This window comes from Bubalus kerabau, chromosome 1 (assembly GCF_029407905.1).
Source record: "Bubalus kerabau isolate K-KA32 ecotype Philippines breed swamp buffalo chromosome 1, PCC_UOA_SB_1v2, whole genome shotgun sequence".
In the NCBI taxonomy this organism is placed as follows: Eukaryota; Metazoa; Chordata; class Mammalia; order Artiodactyla; family Bovidae; genus Bubalus; species Bubalus kerabau.
In genome coordinates, this window is record NC_073624.1 from 144,842,961 (window position 1) to 144,862,737 (window position 19,777).

The following is a 19,777-nucleotide window of genomic DNA, read 5'->3' on the forward strand; positions in this document are numbered from 1 at the left end:
AATCTAGTTTTTGAAAAGATGATCAAGGAAGACCATCTGGGGAAGTAACATTTAAACAGAGTTCTGAATGAAATAGAGGAGTCAGCCTTATGAGATAAGAGAAATGATGAATAGGAAATGGGGCCAAAGGCAAGACTATAATGCAATGGGTGGTAAAGTATGAAAATTATTTTTTAAAAAGCTACAAATATCTATTATGTAACATAAGTATGTCAGTATATACTAATATACTTATATAGTAATATACTTAATATACTAATATATTAATATACTAATATACTTAATGTTACATGTAATGTTAGTATATCAGACCAAATCTATTTTTTCTCTTGTCCTGTCATTTATATTTATACGTATTTTGACTAATTTTATTTCTCAATTTCCCTTCTTTCTATTGCATCTGAGATACACTGCTGGTTATTCAAGCACTTACACTTCACTCACAGAATGAAGAAAAACAAAATGAACTGGATCAAAAGTAGAAGAGGAACAAACAGCTTCTTGACATAGAATTCACTGTAGTAAAGTTGAGACTTATCTCATTTTGAAAAGCAACAGATGTTTTTATGGTTGAAGATTAGCTCCGTTATTTTAGATGGGAGCATAGTGAACACTGTAAGTGCAGGAAAAAAGGAATGCAAGACAGCATAAAGGAAAGGCAGAATGAACACTGGCTGTATTTGGCCCTTGTCATTCATAGCACATTCCTAAAAATATCCCAGTTTTCTTTGGGTGACTATCTTCTATGTGCTTGGAAATTTTTCTCATGGTGGAAACAAGTGTAGTCCCTAGAGAATCCTCCTGCTAGATATATTAAGATATTAAGTATTACCAAGAGGTTGCCTCATAAACCACCTTTTAAGATTGGATGCCTTCCAAGTGGAATGACAAGAGAATTGAACAAAATATTGGATACTCATATATGTGTATATGTACACATATACAGGCTTCTCAGGTGGTGCTAGGGGTAAAGAACTCATCTACAAATGTAGGAGACACAAAAGACATGGGTTAAATCCCTAAGCTGTAGTGTGAGGTAGGCAGGACCAGAGCACTCCCACTGGAAAATATTCTGCTGAATATTCCTCCCCAGGAACTGTCCCCCCGGACATGTATCTCTGTGACCCCACCCGTCACCAAATGCCTCACCCACAAAGTCCATTGCTCCTAGTGCTGTCCCTGGAACCACCCCTGCAGCAGGAGCCCTAGTAATTAGCTAAGATGTTAACCTTGCCTCTAGCACATGTGTACTCTCAAAGCCTACCTCAGCAGGAGCTACACCCTGCCTGAGCATGCTGACAATCTCCAATGGCAGACATACACCCCAGCTTTTGAGTGTTGAGAATGGCAGACCTGTGGCAGACCTGTGCTCCATCCTGCATGCACTCCTTTTTTTTTTTTTTTTTTTTTCTGCATGCACTCCTGATTGTGGCACAGACCACAATCCTGCCCATTTGGTCTTTCTCCACACAGTCCCCTCTCTAGTTCTGTCCTCTAAAGTCCAAGTTTCATCATCCACAAGCTGAGCAACCAGCAGGTGTGTGTCCTAGACTGGGAACTGTGATGACATGAAAAGGACTCATCTGTGCTGGTCCTTCTCCACCCTTCCTGACAGCATGCCAGCTCCTCTCTCTCTTTAGCAAATACCAGGCCACTGCACCTCCCTATCTGTCTGAGTGAACCTGCCAGCTAGCAAAGGAGATTTCCAGGTGAAGGAACTGTTCCTCCTTCATAAATACAGAGGCACAGGAACCATTCCCAATCCTACCCCAACCCCCATTTCATCCTACACAGTTACTTAATAACCTTTCTTGTAGTCGCACCTTTAATTGTATGAGAGATCATCTACTAGGCTTCAGTTAGTATTCTGTAAGAATTGTTGCACATGAAGGTGTATTTTTAATATATGTTAGGGAGGTGAGCTCCACATTCTTCTACTCAGCCATTTTGATCTCTTCCCTTCCATAATTTCATTTATTAACTTGTTTACTTCTTCAGTTCAGTTCAGTCTCTCAGTCACGGCTAACTCTTTGCAACCCCATGGACTACAGCATGCCAGGCTTCCTTGTCCATCACCAACTCTTGGAGCTTGCTCAAAGTCATGTGCATTGAGTCAGTGACACCATCCAACCATCTCATCCTCTGTTGTCCCCTTCTCCTCCTGCCTTCAATCCTTCCCAGCATCGTTTCAAATGAGTCAGTTCTTCTTGGAGTTTCAGCTTCAGCATCAGTCCTTCCAATGAATATTCAGGACTGATTTCTTTTAGGATTGACTTGTTGGATGTCTGTGCAGTCCAAGGGAGTCTAAAGAGTCTTCTCCAACACCACAGTTCAAAAGCATCCATTCTTTGGTGCTCAGCTTTCTTTATAGTCCAACTCTCAATCCATACATGACTACTGGAAAAATCATAGCTTTGACTAGACAGATCTTTGACAGCAAAGTAATGTCCCTACTTTTTAATATCCTGTCTATGTTAGTCATAGCTTTTCTTCCAGGAGAAAGTGTCTTTTAATTTCATGGCTGCAATCACCATCAGCATTGATTTTGGAGCCCCTCAAAATAAAATCTCTCACTATATCCACTTTTTGCCTATCTATTTGCCATGAAGAGATGGAACTGGTGTTCTTTGGAAGGACTAATGCTAAAGCTGAAACTCCAATACTTTGGCCACCTCATGTGAAGAGTTGACTCATTGGAAAAGACCCTGATGCTGGAAGGGATTGGGGGCAGACAGAGAAGGGAACGACAGAGGATGAGATGGCTGGATGGCATGACCAACTCAATGGACATGAGTTTGAGTGAACTCTGGGAGTTGGTGATGGACAGGGAGGCCTGGTGTGCTGTGATTCATGGGGTTGGAAAGAGTCAGACACAACTGAGTGACTGAACTGAACTGAACTGATGGAATTGGATGCCAGGATCTTAGTCTTTTGAATGTTGAGTTTTAAGCCAGCTTTTTCACTCTCCTCTTTCACTTTCATCAAGAGGCTCTTTAGTTCTTTGCTTTCTGCCATAAGCATGATGTCATCTGTGGTTATTGATATTTCTACCAGCAATTTTGATTCCAGTTTGTGCTTCATCCAGCTCGGCGTTTCACATGATGTACTCTGCATAGAAGTTTAATAAACAGGGTGACAATAAACAGCCTTAACATACTATTTTCCCAATTTGGAACCAGTCTGTTGTTCCATGTACAGTTCTAACTGTTGTTCTTTGACCTGCATACATATTTCTTAGGAGGCAGGAAAGGTGGTCTGGTATTCCCATCTCTTGAAGAATTTTCCACAGTTTCCTGTGACCCACACAGTCAAAGGCTTTGTCATAGTCTATAAAGCAGAAGTAGATGTTTTTCTTGAACTCTCTTGCATTTTTGATGATCCACTGGATGTTGGCAATTTGATCTCTCTTTCCTCTGCCTTTTCTAAATCCAGCTTGTACATCTGGAAGTTCATGGTTCACATACTGCTGAAGCCTCGCTTCAAGAATTTTGTGCTATACTATGCAAGCATGTGAGATGAGTGCAGATGTGTGGTAGCTTGAACATTCTTTGGCAATGCCTTTCTTTGGGATTGGAATGAAAACTGACCTTTTCCAGTCCTGTGGCCACTGCTGATTTTCCAAATTTTCTGGCATATCGAGTGCAGCACATTCACAGCATCATTTCTTAGGATTTGAAATAGCTCAACTGGAATTGCATCAGCTCCACTGACTTTGCTCATAGTGGTGCTTCCTAAGGCCCACTTGACTTCACATTCCAAGATGTCTGGCTCTAGTGAGTGATAACACCATCATGGTTACCTGGCTCATTAAGATCTTTTTAATATAGTTCTTCTGTATATACCTACCACCTCTTCTTAATGTCTTCTTCTTCTGTTAGGCCCGTACCATGTCTGCCTTTTATTGTGCCCGTTTTTGCATGAAATAATCCCTTGGTATCTCTAATTTTCTTGATGAGATCTCAAGTCTTTCCCATTCTACTGTTTTCCTCTATTTCTTTTCATTGATCACTGAGGAAGGCTTTCTTATCTCTCCTTGCTGTTTTTTTGGAACTCTACATTCAAAGGGGTATATCTTTCTTTTTCTCCTTTGCCTTTAGCTTCTTTTCTTTTCTCAGCTGTTTGTAAGCCCTCCTCAGGCAACTATTTTGCCTTTTTGAATTTCTTTTTCTTGGGGATGGTCTTGGTCACTGCCTTTTGTATGATGTCACAAACCTCCATCCATAGTTCTTCAGGCACTCTGTCTATCAGATCTAATCCCTTGTATCTGTCCTTTCCAATACTGTCCTTTACTTCAACTGGAGTTTAAGCTTCATGAAGGTAATTAACTTATCTCTCTTCTTCAACACTTCTTTTCTAGGGCCAAAAATCACTGGCACATAGTACGTGACAAAAATATTTGTGGAATAAATGAATACACTTAAAAATAAATGTGAGGAATTACTTTTTTCTGAGTAAAGTTCAAATATATGTTTGGAGATTCACACACATATGCATACACACACATGCACATATATCTGTGTTTACATATGTGTGTTATTTAGTTGTTTTATCCACTGAAAAAAGGAAATTAAAACCTCCTAGTGCTATTTTGTTTCTCTCAATAGTTTATTTTTTTAATGTATTACATTTTTTCTTTAAGAATATTTTATGCTAGTTGTTTGAGATATAATGGTTATTTATTTTGAGTAGTATCTATATCATTAAAATGTCTTTGCCCATTAAATGTTTTTGTCCTGTGTTTTGTCAGTTTATTCTTCTGTAATTTACTTAGGTTTCTGTACTTTTTTTATTTTAAGGCTTTATTTTTAATATTTATTTGCCATATTGTTATAGAGGTATGCTTGTATAGTATTGAGAATACTGTCTGATTTAGGCCTGGAAGAGATAATGTTGAATAAATTACTAACTACACACAATTTAAATATTCACTGTATAGATGTATTTATTTGAAATTAATAGTATTTGTTTTTTCTTTTTAAATAAACTTCCAACAGTTCTCTGAAATATTATCAATAAGAAATATCTTAAATAGGAAGAGCTATGCAACTTTGTCAGTACCCACCCTGGGGACGAGCCTGTGGGGAAAAGAAGGCTCTTTAGTGTGCCTTTTTATTGTTAATAGGCCTATCTACACTTGTTCCTCTAGCACAAGGTTTAATCCCAAGAACTTCCAACCTCACATTGCCTGAGGACAAATTTGACATGAATGTATGAAAGAAGGTGCCACATAATAAAAGGCTAATGTAGTCAAACCCGATACATGATTTCCATGCTGAAAAATTTTCACTTATTCATTTAAAGATCTGGTATATTGATCATATTTGATATTCTGTGTGATACTTTTGTGTGTATGCTCAGTCATTCAGTTGTGTGTGCCTCTTTGTCAATCATGGACTATAAGTAGCCCTCCAGAGGATCTTCCTGACCCAGGGATTGAACCCATGTCTCCTGCATCTCTTGCATTGCACATAGATTCTTTACCACTCTACTGCCTTGGAAACCCATAATACATTTAGCCATCTTAAAACAAAAAATATTTCAGTTCAATCAAGTGTTGTGCTTTGCATGAGTATTCAGATTTCAAGTCTGTATCACTTTTTCAGGAATTATTCATTCAATTTTTAAATTTTGTCTGTTATTCAAATGGAAAAGTGCAAATAATGAGAACAACAAAAAATTCAGGTCATTTGGGGATATAACACTTGAACCTAGAGACTTGGATTCAGGTAAAAGTAAAACTTAATAATATTTTCCAAGAAAAAATTCATCTTTTAGATCCTCACTTTTGTAATGGAATTTCATCAGGAAAACATCTCTTTACCATTATTTTGTGAGAATAAAAGAACTGAAAAACATTCTAGTTTAGAGGGATGATTTTCAGTTAAAAGCAGAAGCTAGATTCATTGTGTTATGGAATGAACAGCCTCGTATTATATGGTGGGGATTATTGTTTGCTTTCAGCAATTTAATTAAAAGCTCAAACAAGTAAAGCCCACAGGGGATTTCTACCAGAGGCTGATTTATTGTTAAGTGCTATTCTGAGTCATACAGAGTACAGTATTTCTGAGTAGTACAGCTCAGAAAGTAGGATGCCTGGTTAAGTAGCCTAATTAATGAAGAGAATTAATAAATTTAGCAATTCTTAGAAGGTATACCTTTCTGTGTTGCACATTCTCTCAAATATTCATGTCAGGTCTGTCCTTAGCTAATGAGAGGATGTAGAAATTCTTGTGATTAAAGGTTGTGCCTGAGGAACAAGTATTGGTGGACCCAGTAACAGTTTTGAGTCTTAAAAAACGGCATTCCACCAGTCAAGCCAGGATGGTGGGGAATCAATCAATTTCGTGAGCATGGGCCCATTGCCACACTTATTTTGGTGTGAAGAAATTATCTTCATCAGAAGTAATGCTTTGTGAAATATCATGACAGTGAGTATGGTATTCTGTAAAGTCCACAAATGGTGGTTTTGGCAGAGACATCACATGCAGAAAGACAAATACAAATACAGTGTAGGTGTCTATTTCAGTAAGAACAAAATGCTTCTTTTCCATGATAGCAGTGGTCCAATATAGTCAATCTTCCATCAGAGAGCTGGCTGATTATTCAGACAATGGTGCCATATCAGGGATCAATGCCCATCTCTCCTGCTGACAGATTAGCACTCTGTGGTAGGCATAGTCAGGTCAGGTTTGGTAATTGGAAGTCCATGTTGCTGAGCACAGGCATAACCTGCCTCCCTGCCACTTTGTCCTTAAGCTCCCTGGATGATGTCTGGAGTAGCAGTGGAAGGGGCTGACTGGTATCCACAGTATGTGTTCTTTAGCCACTTGATTATTAAGATCCTCCTCAGCTAGGCCACATTTTGGTGAACATTCACCTCAGATGCAAAGTATATTTACTTTTTTTTTCCCTCCATTCAGAGAGGTGGATTCATTGACAGAAATGGAGAAAAAGGCATATCTCATTGAAATGCTGTTTAAACACCTAACGTTTGGATGCTGTTTTATTATATGGATTAAATATGAATATTTAATTATTCCTCTATCATTTAAGATTGAATTTCATTTATAAAATTTTTGCCACAGAAATAATGTAATGCTGTATACTTTTGCCTGGATTTTGGATAGTTTTCCCTAGGAGAAAGTTATGGGTTGGTTCAAAACAATACACATTATAGAAGCCTTTGACACATCTTTCCTAGATGGTTTGTGAAAAGATTGAATACATTTACATTCCAACAAATAGGTGATGGTAGCCTCATACACACTTGCCAACGTTAAATATTACATTTTTTTCCTAATCATAGAGTAAAGATATCACTTATTACTAATGGTATTAAATACATTTATGAATTATCTGATTTTGTATTTTCCGTCTTGTGTACTTTTCCAGAATTTTATTGGGGAAAAACATGTTTCATGGTCTTGAAAGACTAAGGGGCATTCCATGCCTAGTTCAGAGAGATGGATAATGAAAAATTTATTCTGGTTAGCAATTAATTGAGAGACATGAACGTTGATGGAAAGATCTGGGAGAAAGAAGTAAAATTCAAATGTAAATATTTTCTTGAGCTTTGAGGAATGTTGAGGATCCTACTCCCTAGAAATTTCCTTTCTGAGAATTAGCACACATTTTTCTGAAGGAAGCATCATCAATAGCTTCTAACAAAATAGGGGAAAAACACATTTTAATCTAATATTAGAAAGAAAAATCGAGTGATTAGATGTACACAAAGAAACTATGATCTTCACAGTACATTTCTTATAATAAATAATTATGACTATGTAACTCAATAGATTTGAAGCACTTTCATATTCACTATCTCATTCAATATTTATAGTAACACAGAAGGCAGAGAAAGAGATAGATAAACAATATATAAAACAGCATGGGTCCATCCGTCTTATGGAATTATGCAACATTTCATCTCCTATATTGTGAGACAATAATGTTTCTGGAGATAATAGCACACTAAGAACAGAAAAATAAAAGGCTAAATACATTAAACATGGGGGCTCACCAGGTGATGCTAGTGGTAAAGAACCTGCCTACCAATGCAGGAGAGATAAGAGCCGTGGGTTCAATCCCTGGGTCAGGAATATCCCTTGGAGGAGGGCATGGCAACCCACTCCAGTATTCTTGCCTGGAGAATCCCATGGACAGAGTACCCTGGTGGGCTACAGTCCCTAGGGTTGCAAAGAGTCGGGCCTGATTGAAACGTGTATGGTATACATGATAATGTCTGTTTTAAACCAATTGCTGTACCCTTTTCCTAAGAGAGAAAACAAATTGGGAGGGAAAATTCTCCTTTACATTTCATGACAGAATTAGTAGTCAGATAAATAAGCAGAAATCTGTGCAGAGAGGGGCCAGTAGAAATGCCTTGGTCTCATTTGAGCACAATCTCTGTATTAGTACCAGGGCCAAAACTGTCATATCTCTGCTTGGCTAGTGCTAACATCAATAATGGTGTGACAACTTCAACTTAATGAAAATTAAGTTTGTGTGAGGGATGGGGGCTCAGCAACAGAGAACTGCTAAGTAAAGACAATTGTGGTTGGCACTTTTATGGAGCTGTAAAGGTCACTGGTCACAAACTCCTCGTTTGGATGACTTGCATATACAACAGGAATCATACATTTTACATGGATAGAAATAAGACACTTCTGGAGGTGAGGGTTGGAAATCATCTAGGACAGAGGAAATTTATAAGGGGCCAAAGTTTCATCCAGCCAGAGGCATCAAGTGCCATTGTAATTTCAATATTGCAGAAATCTCTTCTTTGAGGATCTCCCCAGCTCAAAATAATGCCCTTAATTTCTTCCTGCACACACAATGCTTTATCATAATTATCCATGTTTTGCTAAGTAACCCCAACCTCTTGTCATTGCTGATCAACAAAACAGAGTGGGCATCTGACCCAAACCATGAAGATCATTGGGATGTAGATAATATAAGCCAGGAAACTGTGGGATGTCAGCTTTCCACTTTGTGAATTTTGGCTGCTTTGATTCCAAGGACAGGCAGCAATTTCAGCCCTTGTTGTGAATCCTTTATAGGTCAGCTGTCTCCATGCTCTTGAAGCCTGCAATCTTTTGGTAACTTCATCATCTTGGGTTATTATTTGGTTCATATGTTTTGGGAAAAATACATAGTCACAACTAATTGTATATTAATGTAAATGTTACAACAACCTGATAAAACCTGAACATTTGGATCATATCATATCATATTCATATCATATCATATTCAGTTCAGTTCAGTCACTAAGTTGTGTCTGACTCCTTGTGATCCCACGAACTGCAGCACGCCAGGCCTCCCTGTCCATCACCAACTCCTGGAGTCCCCCCAAACCCATGTCCATTGAGTCAGTGATGCCATCCAAACATCTCATCCTCTGTCATCCCCTTCTCCTCCTGCCCTCAATCTTTCCCAGCATCAGGGTCATTTACAATGAATTAGCTCTTCGCATCAAAGTATTGGAGTTTCAGCTTCAACATCAGTCCTTCCAATGAACACCCAAGACAGATCTCCTTTAGGATAGATTGGATGGATCTCCTTGCAGTCCAAGTGACTCTCAAGAGTCTTCTCCAACACCACAGTTCAAAAGCATCAATTCTTTGGTACTCAACTTTCTTTATAGTCCAACTCTCACATCCATACATGACCACTGGAAAAACCATAGCCTTGACTAGATGGACCTTTGTTGGCAAAGTAATGTCTGCTTTTTAATATGCTGTCTAGGTTGGTCATAACTTTCCTTCCAAGGAGTAAGCATCTTTTAATTTCATGGCTGCAATCACTATCCACAGTGATTTTGGAGCCCCCAAAAATAAAATCAGCCACTGTTTCCACTGTTTCCCCATCTATTTGCCATGAAGTGATGGGACCAGATGCCATGATCTTCGTTTTCTGAATGTTGAGCTTTAAGCCAACTTTTTCACTCTCCTCTTTCACTTTCATCAAGAGGCTCTTTAGTTCTTCTTCACTTTCTGTCATAAGGGTGGTATCATCTGCATATCTGAGGTTATTGATATTTCTCCCTGCAATCTTGATTCCAGCTTGTGCTTCTTCCAGTTCATCGTTTCTCATCATGTACTCTGCATATAAGTTAAATAAGCAGGGTGACAATATACAGCCTTGATGTACTCCTTTTCCTATATGGAACCAGTCTGTTCTATGTCCAGTTCTAACTCTTGCTTCCTGACCTGCATACAGGTTTCTCAAGGGGCAGGGCAGGTGGTCTGCTATTCCCATCTCTTGAAGAATTTTCCACAGTTTGTTGTGATCCACACAGTCAAAGGCTTTGGCATAATCAATAAAGCAGAAATATATGTTTTTCTGGAACTCTCTTGCTTTTTCCATGATCCAGCGGATGTTGGCAATTTGATCTCTGGTTCCTCTGCCTTTTCTAAAACCAGCTTGAACATCAGGAAGTTCACGGTTCACATATTGCTGAAGCCTGGCTTGGAGAATTTTAAGCATCGGTTTACTAGTGTGTGAGATGAGTGCAATTGTGCGGTAGTTTGAGCATTCTTTGGCATTGCCTTTCTTTGGGATTGGAATGAAAAGTGACCTTTTCCAGCCCTGTCACCACTGCTGAGTTATCCAAATTTGCTGGCATATTGAGTGCTGCACTTTCACAGCATCATCTTTCAGGATTTGAAATAGCTCAACTGGAATATCATCACCTCCACTGGCTTTGTTCATAGTGATGCTTCCTAAGGCCCACTTGACTTTGCATTCCAGGATGTCTGACTCTAGGTGAGTGATCACACCATTGTGATTATCTGGGTCATTAAGATCTTTTTTGTATAGTTCTTCTGTATATTCTTGCCACCTCTTCTTAATGTCTTCTGCTTCTTTTAGGTCCATACTGTTTCCGTCCTGTATGGTGCCCATCTTTGCATGAAATATTCCCTTGGTATCTCTAGTTTTTTCTTGAAGAGATCTCTAGTCTTTCCCATTCTGTTGTTTTCCTCTATTTCTTTGCATTGATCGCTGAGGAAGGCTTTCTTATCTCTCCTTGCTATTCTTTGGAACTCTGCATTCAAATGATTATATCTTTCCTTTTCTCCTTTGCTTTTCACTTCCCTTTTTTTCACAGCTATTTGTAAGGCCTCCTCAGACAGCCATTTTGCTTTTTTGCATTTCTTTTCTTGGGGATGGTCTTGATTCCTGTCTCCTCTACAGTGTCACAAACTTCCATCCATAGTTCACCAGGCACTCAGAGCATATTATTGTTGGATTTTTTTTTTTAATTTTTCCACATCATTGCCTCTCTTTTACATTGTGAATTTTTCAACCTCATACAATGTGTTATACTTTAGCTATATCTCTATGCAGTAATATTATTTTTTAGCACATGTTAAAATTTATTGATTTTATCCTCCTATAGAATAAGAACAGCACCTTTTATAGTTAAGGTTTGGAACCTAAAGACAGTTTTCATTTTTGACATTCTAAATGCCCCAGTATTTTTCTGGGATATTATAAAGGTAGGCAATCATTAGTTGGGAGATGGATCACATGAAATTTAAGATCTATACACCCCTCAACATTCTGCATCTAAATGAGCTACTACATATTAGATATTCAGTTTTGAAATTTATTTCACAGAAAAGATACTTATTGTTGATAGTGTTCCAGTATTATACAAATTATAATATAATAACATAAACTTCTAAGGAAAAGATTCAATATTTAATATCAGCACTATCAATGGGTGGAAAACAAGTGAAGAAAAAATCAGTGTCTCTTCAAGATGGAAACAAACAAAGACAAGCTAATAGGCTTGAATGAACTTTGATCTGCAGCTGAAGCTTCCTGCAGTTACTGACTTCACAGAGACAGAGGGTTAATGAGATTCCTGCAGAGGAACAGAGAAAACTAAAGGTAGATTCATTGCACCTAACATGGCTGCTGTGCATTAATTTTCAGATAATTGAGAATACCTAAAATAGATGCAGGCTGAGAGCTGAAATCTAGGCTTTAAGTTAGGAGAAAGTCAGTGGGACATTAAGAAGAGATAGTCCCCACTGCCAGAGAGTTAAAATATCCTGGGCAGATATTATTAGAGTCAGATGTGTTGCAATGGCAAGCTTAATCATTGTGTTTTAGGAAGATAAAATTGTATAACAAACTTATATAAAGACATTGAATATCCACATAAATAGTAGTGCTGAGTAAAATTTTTTCTAGCAGAAATTTTATTGGATGTTTGTTCCTTTTTTCAGTGAACACAAATTCAATTAAATATTTGCCATATGTCCGGCCCTAGGCAGAGAGATGAATGAAACCCTCTAGGAGCTCAGAGTTTCCTTAATGAAATAGAACACTTGTGATTCCAGAAGAATATGGAGGATGCTGGGGTCTAGTGTGTACAGGGCGTTGAGGTGCAGAGGAGAAGACCTCACTGGACAGGGGAAGGCATTTCCAGAAAAAGTTTCTCAGGGAATAAATGATCCTTGGCCTCCATATTTCTCACAACACACAATTTTCTTTAATTGAAAAGCTGAAATGTGAGGGGGAACTTACATTCTTAATTTAGTCTCTGTTTTTTCCTTAGGTGTAATATTTTTGGTTTCTGTGGTAGACACAAATATTTTTTAAAAGAAGCATGTACTCCACAAATGATTTATAGCTCTTCTCTGAGGTGGTCTTAGGGAACAATAAAGGTGTGTGAATGTGTATATGTGTGTGTTACACACACGTGTGCCTTCATGCTAAGTGTCTTCAGTCATGTCTGACTCTTTGCGACCCTAGAGAGTGTAACTTACCAGGTTACTCTATCCATGGGATTCTCCAGTCAAGGACACTAGAGTGGGTTGCTGTGCCTTCCTCCAGGGGATCTTACAGACCCAGGAATGCAACCTGCATCTTCTATGTCTCCTGCATTGGCAGGCGGGTTCTTTACCACTAGTGCCACCTGGGAAGCACCCCCCACCCCTACATATATATGTATTCACATGGGATGCTGAAATTAAGATGGATCTGAATTTCTTTCCCAGTCAGATACAGGATAGTTTTGCTAGAAATAAATGTGCAACAATGACAGGTTTTGATCCCCCTCATTAGCAGTGGATTAAGCATAAAATGTGCTTCCAAGTAGTCAAGCTTATAAATGAAAAACTAACTTTACAAGGGAGAAACTTGGAAAATATCTTAACCAGTGATGTCATGTGTATATCATGTACATCCTGATATGTGATGAGAAAAGTACTTCATTTCTTTGAGACTCTGTACAAAAAAATAACAATTTATTTATGAGAAAAATATTAGACAAATCTAGAATGGAGGGCATTCTATAGGGTATCTGGATAGCAATTCTCAAGAAGGTCAAGGTCTTGAAAAATAAGCAAAAACTGTTCTAGGCCAGACGAGATGGTTTTTTTTTGTTTGTTTGTTCTTCAATTTTATTTTATTTTTAAAATTTACATAATTGTATTAGTTTTGCCAAATATCAAAATGAATCTGCCACAGGTATACATGTGCTCCCCATCCTGAACCCTCCTCCCTCCTCCCTCCCCACACCATCCCTCTGGGTCGTCCCAGTGCACCAGCCCCAAGCATCCAGTATCATGCATCGAACCTGGACTGGCAACTCGTTTCATACACGTTTCAATGCCATTCTCCCAAATCTTCCCACCCTCTCCCTCTCTCAGAGAGTCCATAAGACTGTTCTATACATCAGTGTCTCTTTTGCTGTCTCGTACACAGGGTTATTGTTACCATCTTTCTAAATTCCATATATATGCGTTAGTATACTGTATTGGTGTTTTTCTTTCTGGCTTACTTCACTCTGTATAATAGGCTCCAGTTTCATCCACCTCATTAGAACTGATTCAAATGTATTCTTTTTAATGGCTGAGTAATACTCCATTGTGTATATGTAGCATAGCTTTCTTATCCATTCATCTGCTGATGGACATCTAGGTTGCTTCTATGTCCTGGCTATTATAAACAGTGCTGCGATGAACATTGGGGTACTCGTGTCTCTTTCCCTTCTGGTTTCCTCAGTGTGTATGCCCAGCAGCGGGATTGCTGGATCATAAGGCAGTTCTATTTCCAGTTTTTTAAGGAATCTCCACACTGTTCTCCATAGTGGCTGTACTAGTTTGCATTCCCACCAACAGTGTAAGAGGGTTCCCTTTTCTCCACACCCTCTCCAGCATTTATTGCTTGTAGACTTTTGGATCGCAGCCATTCTGACTGGTGTGAAATGGTACCTCATAGTGGTTTTGATTTGCATTTCTCTGATAATGAGTGATGTTGAGCATCTTTTCATGTGTTTGTTAGCCATCTGTATGTCTTCTTTGGAGAAATGTCTATTTAGTTCTTTGGCCCATTTTTTGATTGGGTCATTTATTTTTCTGGAATTGAGCTGTAGGAGTTGCTTGTATATTCTTGAGATTAGTTGTTTGTCAGTTGCTTCATTTGCTATTATCTTCTCCCATTCTGAAAGCAAGATTAATAAATACAGTGCGGCATCCGTGGCTCGAATCTGTAATAGAAAGAGGGTACTGGTGGGAAGACCAGTGAAATCTAAATAAGATCTGGACCTTTGTTACTAGTCATTACCAATATTGATTTATTAGATTTGACAAAACTTAGTTTGTACCACAGTAATCTTAAGGGACAGAAAATGAGTAAAGTTGAATTAAGTGTATACATGAACTTTGTACTATCTATGCATTTTTCTGTATATCTAAAAATTTCCCCCAAACTGAAAAAAAAAATCCTTTTAGAGAGATATCTGATATGACAGTGCTAATGCTTGACTTCTAACATATCATTTTTTCTTAGTTTCATTTCAAACCAATGAAGAAACGATCCAAAGTGTGTTGTAATTTAATGAGAATGTTTTGTTGAGACTTTGTAGCTGTAAGTGAAAAAGAATACATGATAGTAAGTGGCAGACATTCTTTAATACCCACAACTGAACAGTTATAAGCACGTAATTGAATTGAAATATGCTTTCAAAGTTTAGGTATTTTTTCCACACTCCTTTCTCCTTTTATTTTTTTTAGCTACAGTTATCAGTGTGATAGAAATAGGAGATGGCAAAAAAAAAAAAAGAGGATAGCAATCTACAAATGTCATTTAAATATAGAAATCTTTCCAATACTCTTCAAATGCTGTCAATTCAACAAATTTAAAAAAATGAAATGTACAATTACAATATTCCTCTCTTAAAAGTGTTATCTTTTAGAAAAATGTAATGTGTATAATTATTATTGTTTGTATATATAGATATGTGCATATGCATGCTGTTGTTTCAGTCCTGTCCAACTCCTTGGGCCCACCAGGCTCTTCTCTCCATGGGGATTCTCCAGGCAGGAATACTAGAGAGGGTTTTCTTCCTCCTCCAGGGGATCTTCCTGACTCAGGGATTGAACCTGCATATCTTACCTCTCCTGCACTGGCAAGCAAATTCTTTATAACTGGTACTACCTGGGAAGCTAGATATATTGATATAAATAGCACAAAATATGTTACAGCAAAATTAACACATATTGATGGAACAGCTTAATGCAGTTGTTATATCATTATGTTCATATATATATATAATATGTTTTAAATGAGAGTTTACATTATATATACAATATGTTTTATATATATATATATATATATATATATATATGTGTGTGTGTGTGTGTCTGTGTGTGTGTGTGCGCTAAATTGTTTCAGTCATGTCTGACTCTTTGCAACTTTATGGACTGTAGCCCACCAGGCTCCTCTGTCCATGCAATTCTCCAGGCAAGAATAACAAGTATTACAGTGCTATTACTATCTGAGCCACCAGAGAGTGAAAAAACTGGCTTAAAACTCAATATTAAAACTAATTTCGGGAGGGGGGTTCGGGATGGGAAACACGTGTATACCTGTGGCGGATTCATGTTGATGTATGGCAAAACCAATACAATATTGTAAAGTAATTAACCTCCAATTAAAATAAATAAATTTATATTAAAAAAAGAAAGATAACTGCTTTGCAGAATTGTGTTGGTTTCTGCCAAACATCAACATGAATCAGCCATAGGTATACATATGTCCCCTCCCTCTTCTGTGGGAGGGAACAGCCCTCCATCTGTGATCAGTATTCTATGCTGTTACTATTGCAAAAGGATAATGACTCATGGAAGACTCAGATGATAGTTAGCATTTTTTAGCAATAAAATGTTTTTGAATTAAGAAAAATAATAAAAATAAAGAAAGCAAAAAAAAAACTAAGATCATGGCATCCAGTACCATTACTTCCTGGCAAACAGAGGGGGGAAAGTTGAAATCAGTGACAGATTTCCCCTCCTTGGGCTCTAAAATCACTACAGATGGTAACTGCAGCCATGAAATAAGAGGACGATTGCTTCTTGGAAGGAAAGCTATGGCAAAACTAGACAGTGTATTAAAAAACAAAGACGTCACTTTGCTGACAAAGGTCCATATGGGCAAAGCTATGGGCATTTCAGTAGTCATGTACGGATTGAGAGTTGGACAATAAAAAAGGCAGATCACCAAAGAATTGATGCTTTCAAACTGGGTTGCTGGAGAAGACTCTTGAGAGACCCTTGGAGTGCAAGGAGATCAAAGCAGTCAATCTTGAATATTCATTGGAAGGACTGATGCTGAAACTGAAGCTCGTACTTTGGCCACCTGATGTGAGAAGCCAACTCATTGGAAAAGACCCTGATGTTGGGAAGGCAGGAGAAGAGGGCAGCAGAGGATGAGATGTTTGGATGGCATCACCGATTTGATGCACACAAACTTGGGCAAACACCAGGAGATGTTGAGGGACAGGGAGACCTGGCATGCTGCAGTTCATGGGGTTGCAAAGAGTCAGACACGATTGGCGACTGAACAACAACAGTGTTATTAGCCTCACACCTTTCCAATTCTTTCTGATCTACTGAAATTGACTTTATCAACCCTTAAATTTTCCTTGAACTAGTCCCTGGAGGGGGCTTCTCAGGTGGCTAAGTGAGTAAAGAATCTGCCTTCGATGCAGGAGTTGCAAGAGACGTAGATTCAATCTCCAGGTCAGGAAGATCCCAAGGAGGTGGGCATGGCAACCCACTCCAGTATTCTGCCTGGAGAATCCCATGGTCAGAAGAGTCTGGTGGGCTACAGTCCATAGGGTTGCAAAGATTCAGACGTGACTGAAGCAACTGAGCAGAGCACAATCTCTGGAAACCAATAAAATTGTGGAATTAAATTAAAATTTTTAGCCAGTGTAAGGTGAGTATAAAATCTTAGAATCATGGCTTTTCTTTTCATTCATGATATAATTTTGTAACACATTTTTCTGGATCTCTAAGCTCAGTTTGTTCACCAGAAAAAAGTAAAAATGGATGAAACGTTTATCCTTAGCATATCTTTGTAAAGATCATGAAAGCTAAAACTATACAGTAAAGATGTGCAGTAGATTATTGTTAAATGGTAATTCCCTTTCTTTCTCTAGACTTTCAGGTGTCACTACCAGCCTTAGTCTTGAGGTCAAACCTTACAGCCATTACAGGCCCTCATTAGAAATAATTCCCTTAACAAGTAATTGATAAACTCATGTTCCTGGCACTATGCTATGTTCTGATAACTGGTAAATAAGCAATTACTGGCTTTCATTGAGTTTACTATTTAATAAGAGAGCCTGGCAGAAAATGAGTAAATAAACACATGAAATCAAAATTGTATTAAACATAAGGGATTTTAAGAAAGCAAACAGGGCACTTTAGAATATTATAATAACAGTAGTGACTCAGTAGTAGAAGTTCCCTCTCTCTCTCTCTTATTCTGACTTATCTACTTGATCCAACACCTGTTTTCTCACTGCTGCTTCTGAGTTGGTTAATTTTTCAAAAGAACGGTCAAAATATGTGGCTGACTGTTTTAACTATGATTTGTACTATTACTATTTGAACCTGACTGCTTTCACAAGTCTTAAATAAAAGGGCTGACGACCAATAACGGCATTTGTCAACTTCTTAGATATCCCTCCATATCCAAAAAATGTAGGTTGGGGAGCTGGATTACTTCATCCAAGTTTCTCACTTCTGAGAGGCTCTTTTGAAAAAGGAAATTTAACCTTAAGATTCAGGCTGTTAATAATACCAGAATTGTCTCTCAAAGAAAAAGAGGAGTAGAATGCAGGAGGACAGTGGGTAGTGGCCAGAAAAGGAGATTCGGGGCCCCTAGAGGGAGAGTTGGGGCCAGTGAGAGCACTCGTAATAGCCAGCCCCTTATTTCAGGCTTCAGCTGTGTCCTGATGTCTAAGTGTTACCCTTCCCTCCTTTTGCTCATTTTACCTTGGTGTTCTCATGGTGGTCCTAAAAAAGCAATCTCTTGAAAGTCTGCTTACCCATCATTTTCGGCAGCTGAAATTTTCCTTTTGTTTGCGCCTTCTCATAAACCCTGTATCTTCCCTGAATTCACATATTCATTTAGTTTTTTAAAACCTTCAACCTTGGGCTGTCATTGTTCAGGTATATGTATCACTTTCTTTGTGAGACCTGATCTCTTTGACATCAATGTATGATCATTGATGTATGTATCATCAATGTATGATCATTGATCTCAAAGAGATAAGGGCTCACAAAGAAAGTTTACATGTCTACATCCCTCAAGATATCTGTCATGTTGTCTTGTGCTAGATGTTAAAAAGAGTTTGAAAGAATAAAGTGAATTAATAAATGTTTATCCATGATTCTTTGCTTTCTGATCATCAGTAAAAGATTATATATCTACATCAGCAATTATATTGTTTTCTATATTAAAAATCATTAAACTTTAATAAAGATACTTTGCTCAGGTTGTGACTCTACTTTGGACTAAATAACTTTTAAGATGTCAGAAGTGACTACTTCTAAGTGAACACAATTTCTAACAAGGTTAAAATTTAATCAAAGCAAAGGATTCCTTCTCTGAAAATGCATGAGACTCTTTAACTGATAGAATTAAACTATTTCTGACTGGGAATTACTTCTCAGGCTTTCTCTACTTAATCAGCATCTGAAATAATCAATATATATCTATCTAAACAGTGATTCTCTGGTCCCTTATTATACAAAAGACCACAGTGTATCACTACCTCCAACACACCTGCCTCCTTGATTTCCTGTTTCACTCTTTTTAGATCCATTTTCTTGCTTATCTCTATTATCCCTTCATGTGTCTCCAACTTGTCATTGGCTTATATGGGAAACACATTGTTATTTTGGAATAAATTGATTTTGGACCTTTACTGTGAATGTTTTAACTTGAGAATATACTTTGAAGTTTATTTCTGATCTGCAGAGGAGAAGTGTTGTCAATAAGTCTCATTTATTCACTCTGATCCCTCCTGAAAAGTACAGAAATAACTCTTTCAACATCCTTGCTGGTTTCACGGCCAGCACCCTATATACTCCTCCTGAACATGACTGAGGAATTAGGCATCATTTGTACATCTGTCATCATTTTGTTGTGAAGTAGTGTAATCATGTTACAGCTAAGAAAATTTTTTGGTCAGTGACTCTGGAAAAGTAATTTTCCCTATTTATTCTAGTAGAAAAACTTGGCAAATAAATCATATTTTTAATTTTTTTTCTAAATCAATATAAGATTGCTAATAGAAACACTTATGTAAATGACACATATTAGCAGCTGACCTTGAAGAATAAAGCATCTCCCAACATATAAACAAGTCTCCACTTGGCACTTTACTAGTGATAATGATACAGAACAGGTGTTAATTTTCAATTTGCAATTCCATTATGGATCTGTTAAAGTTTAGACTTTGAGCATT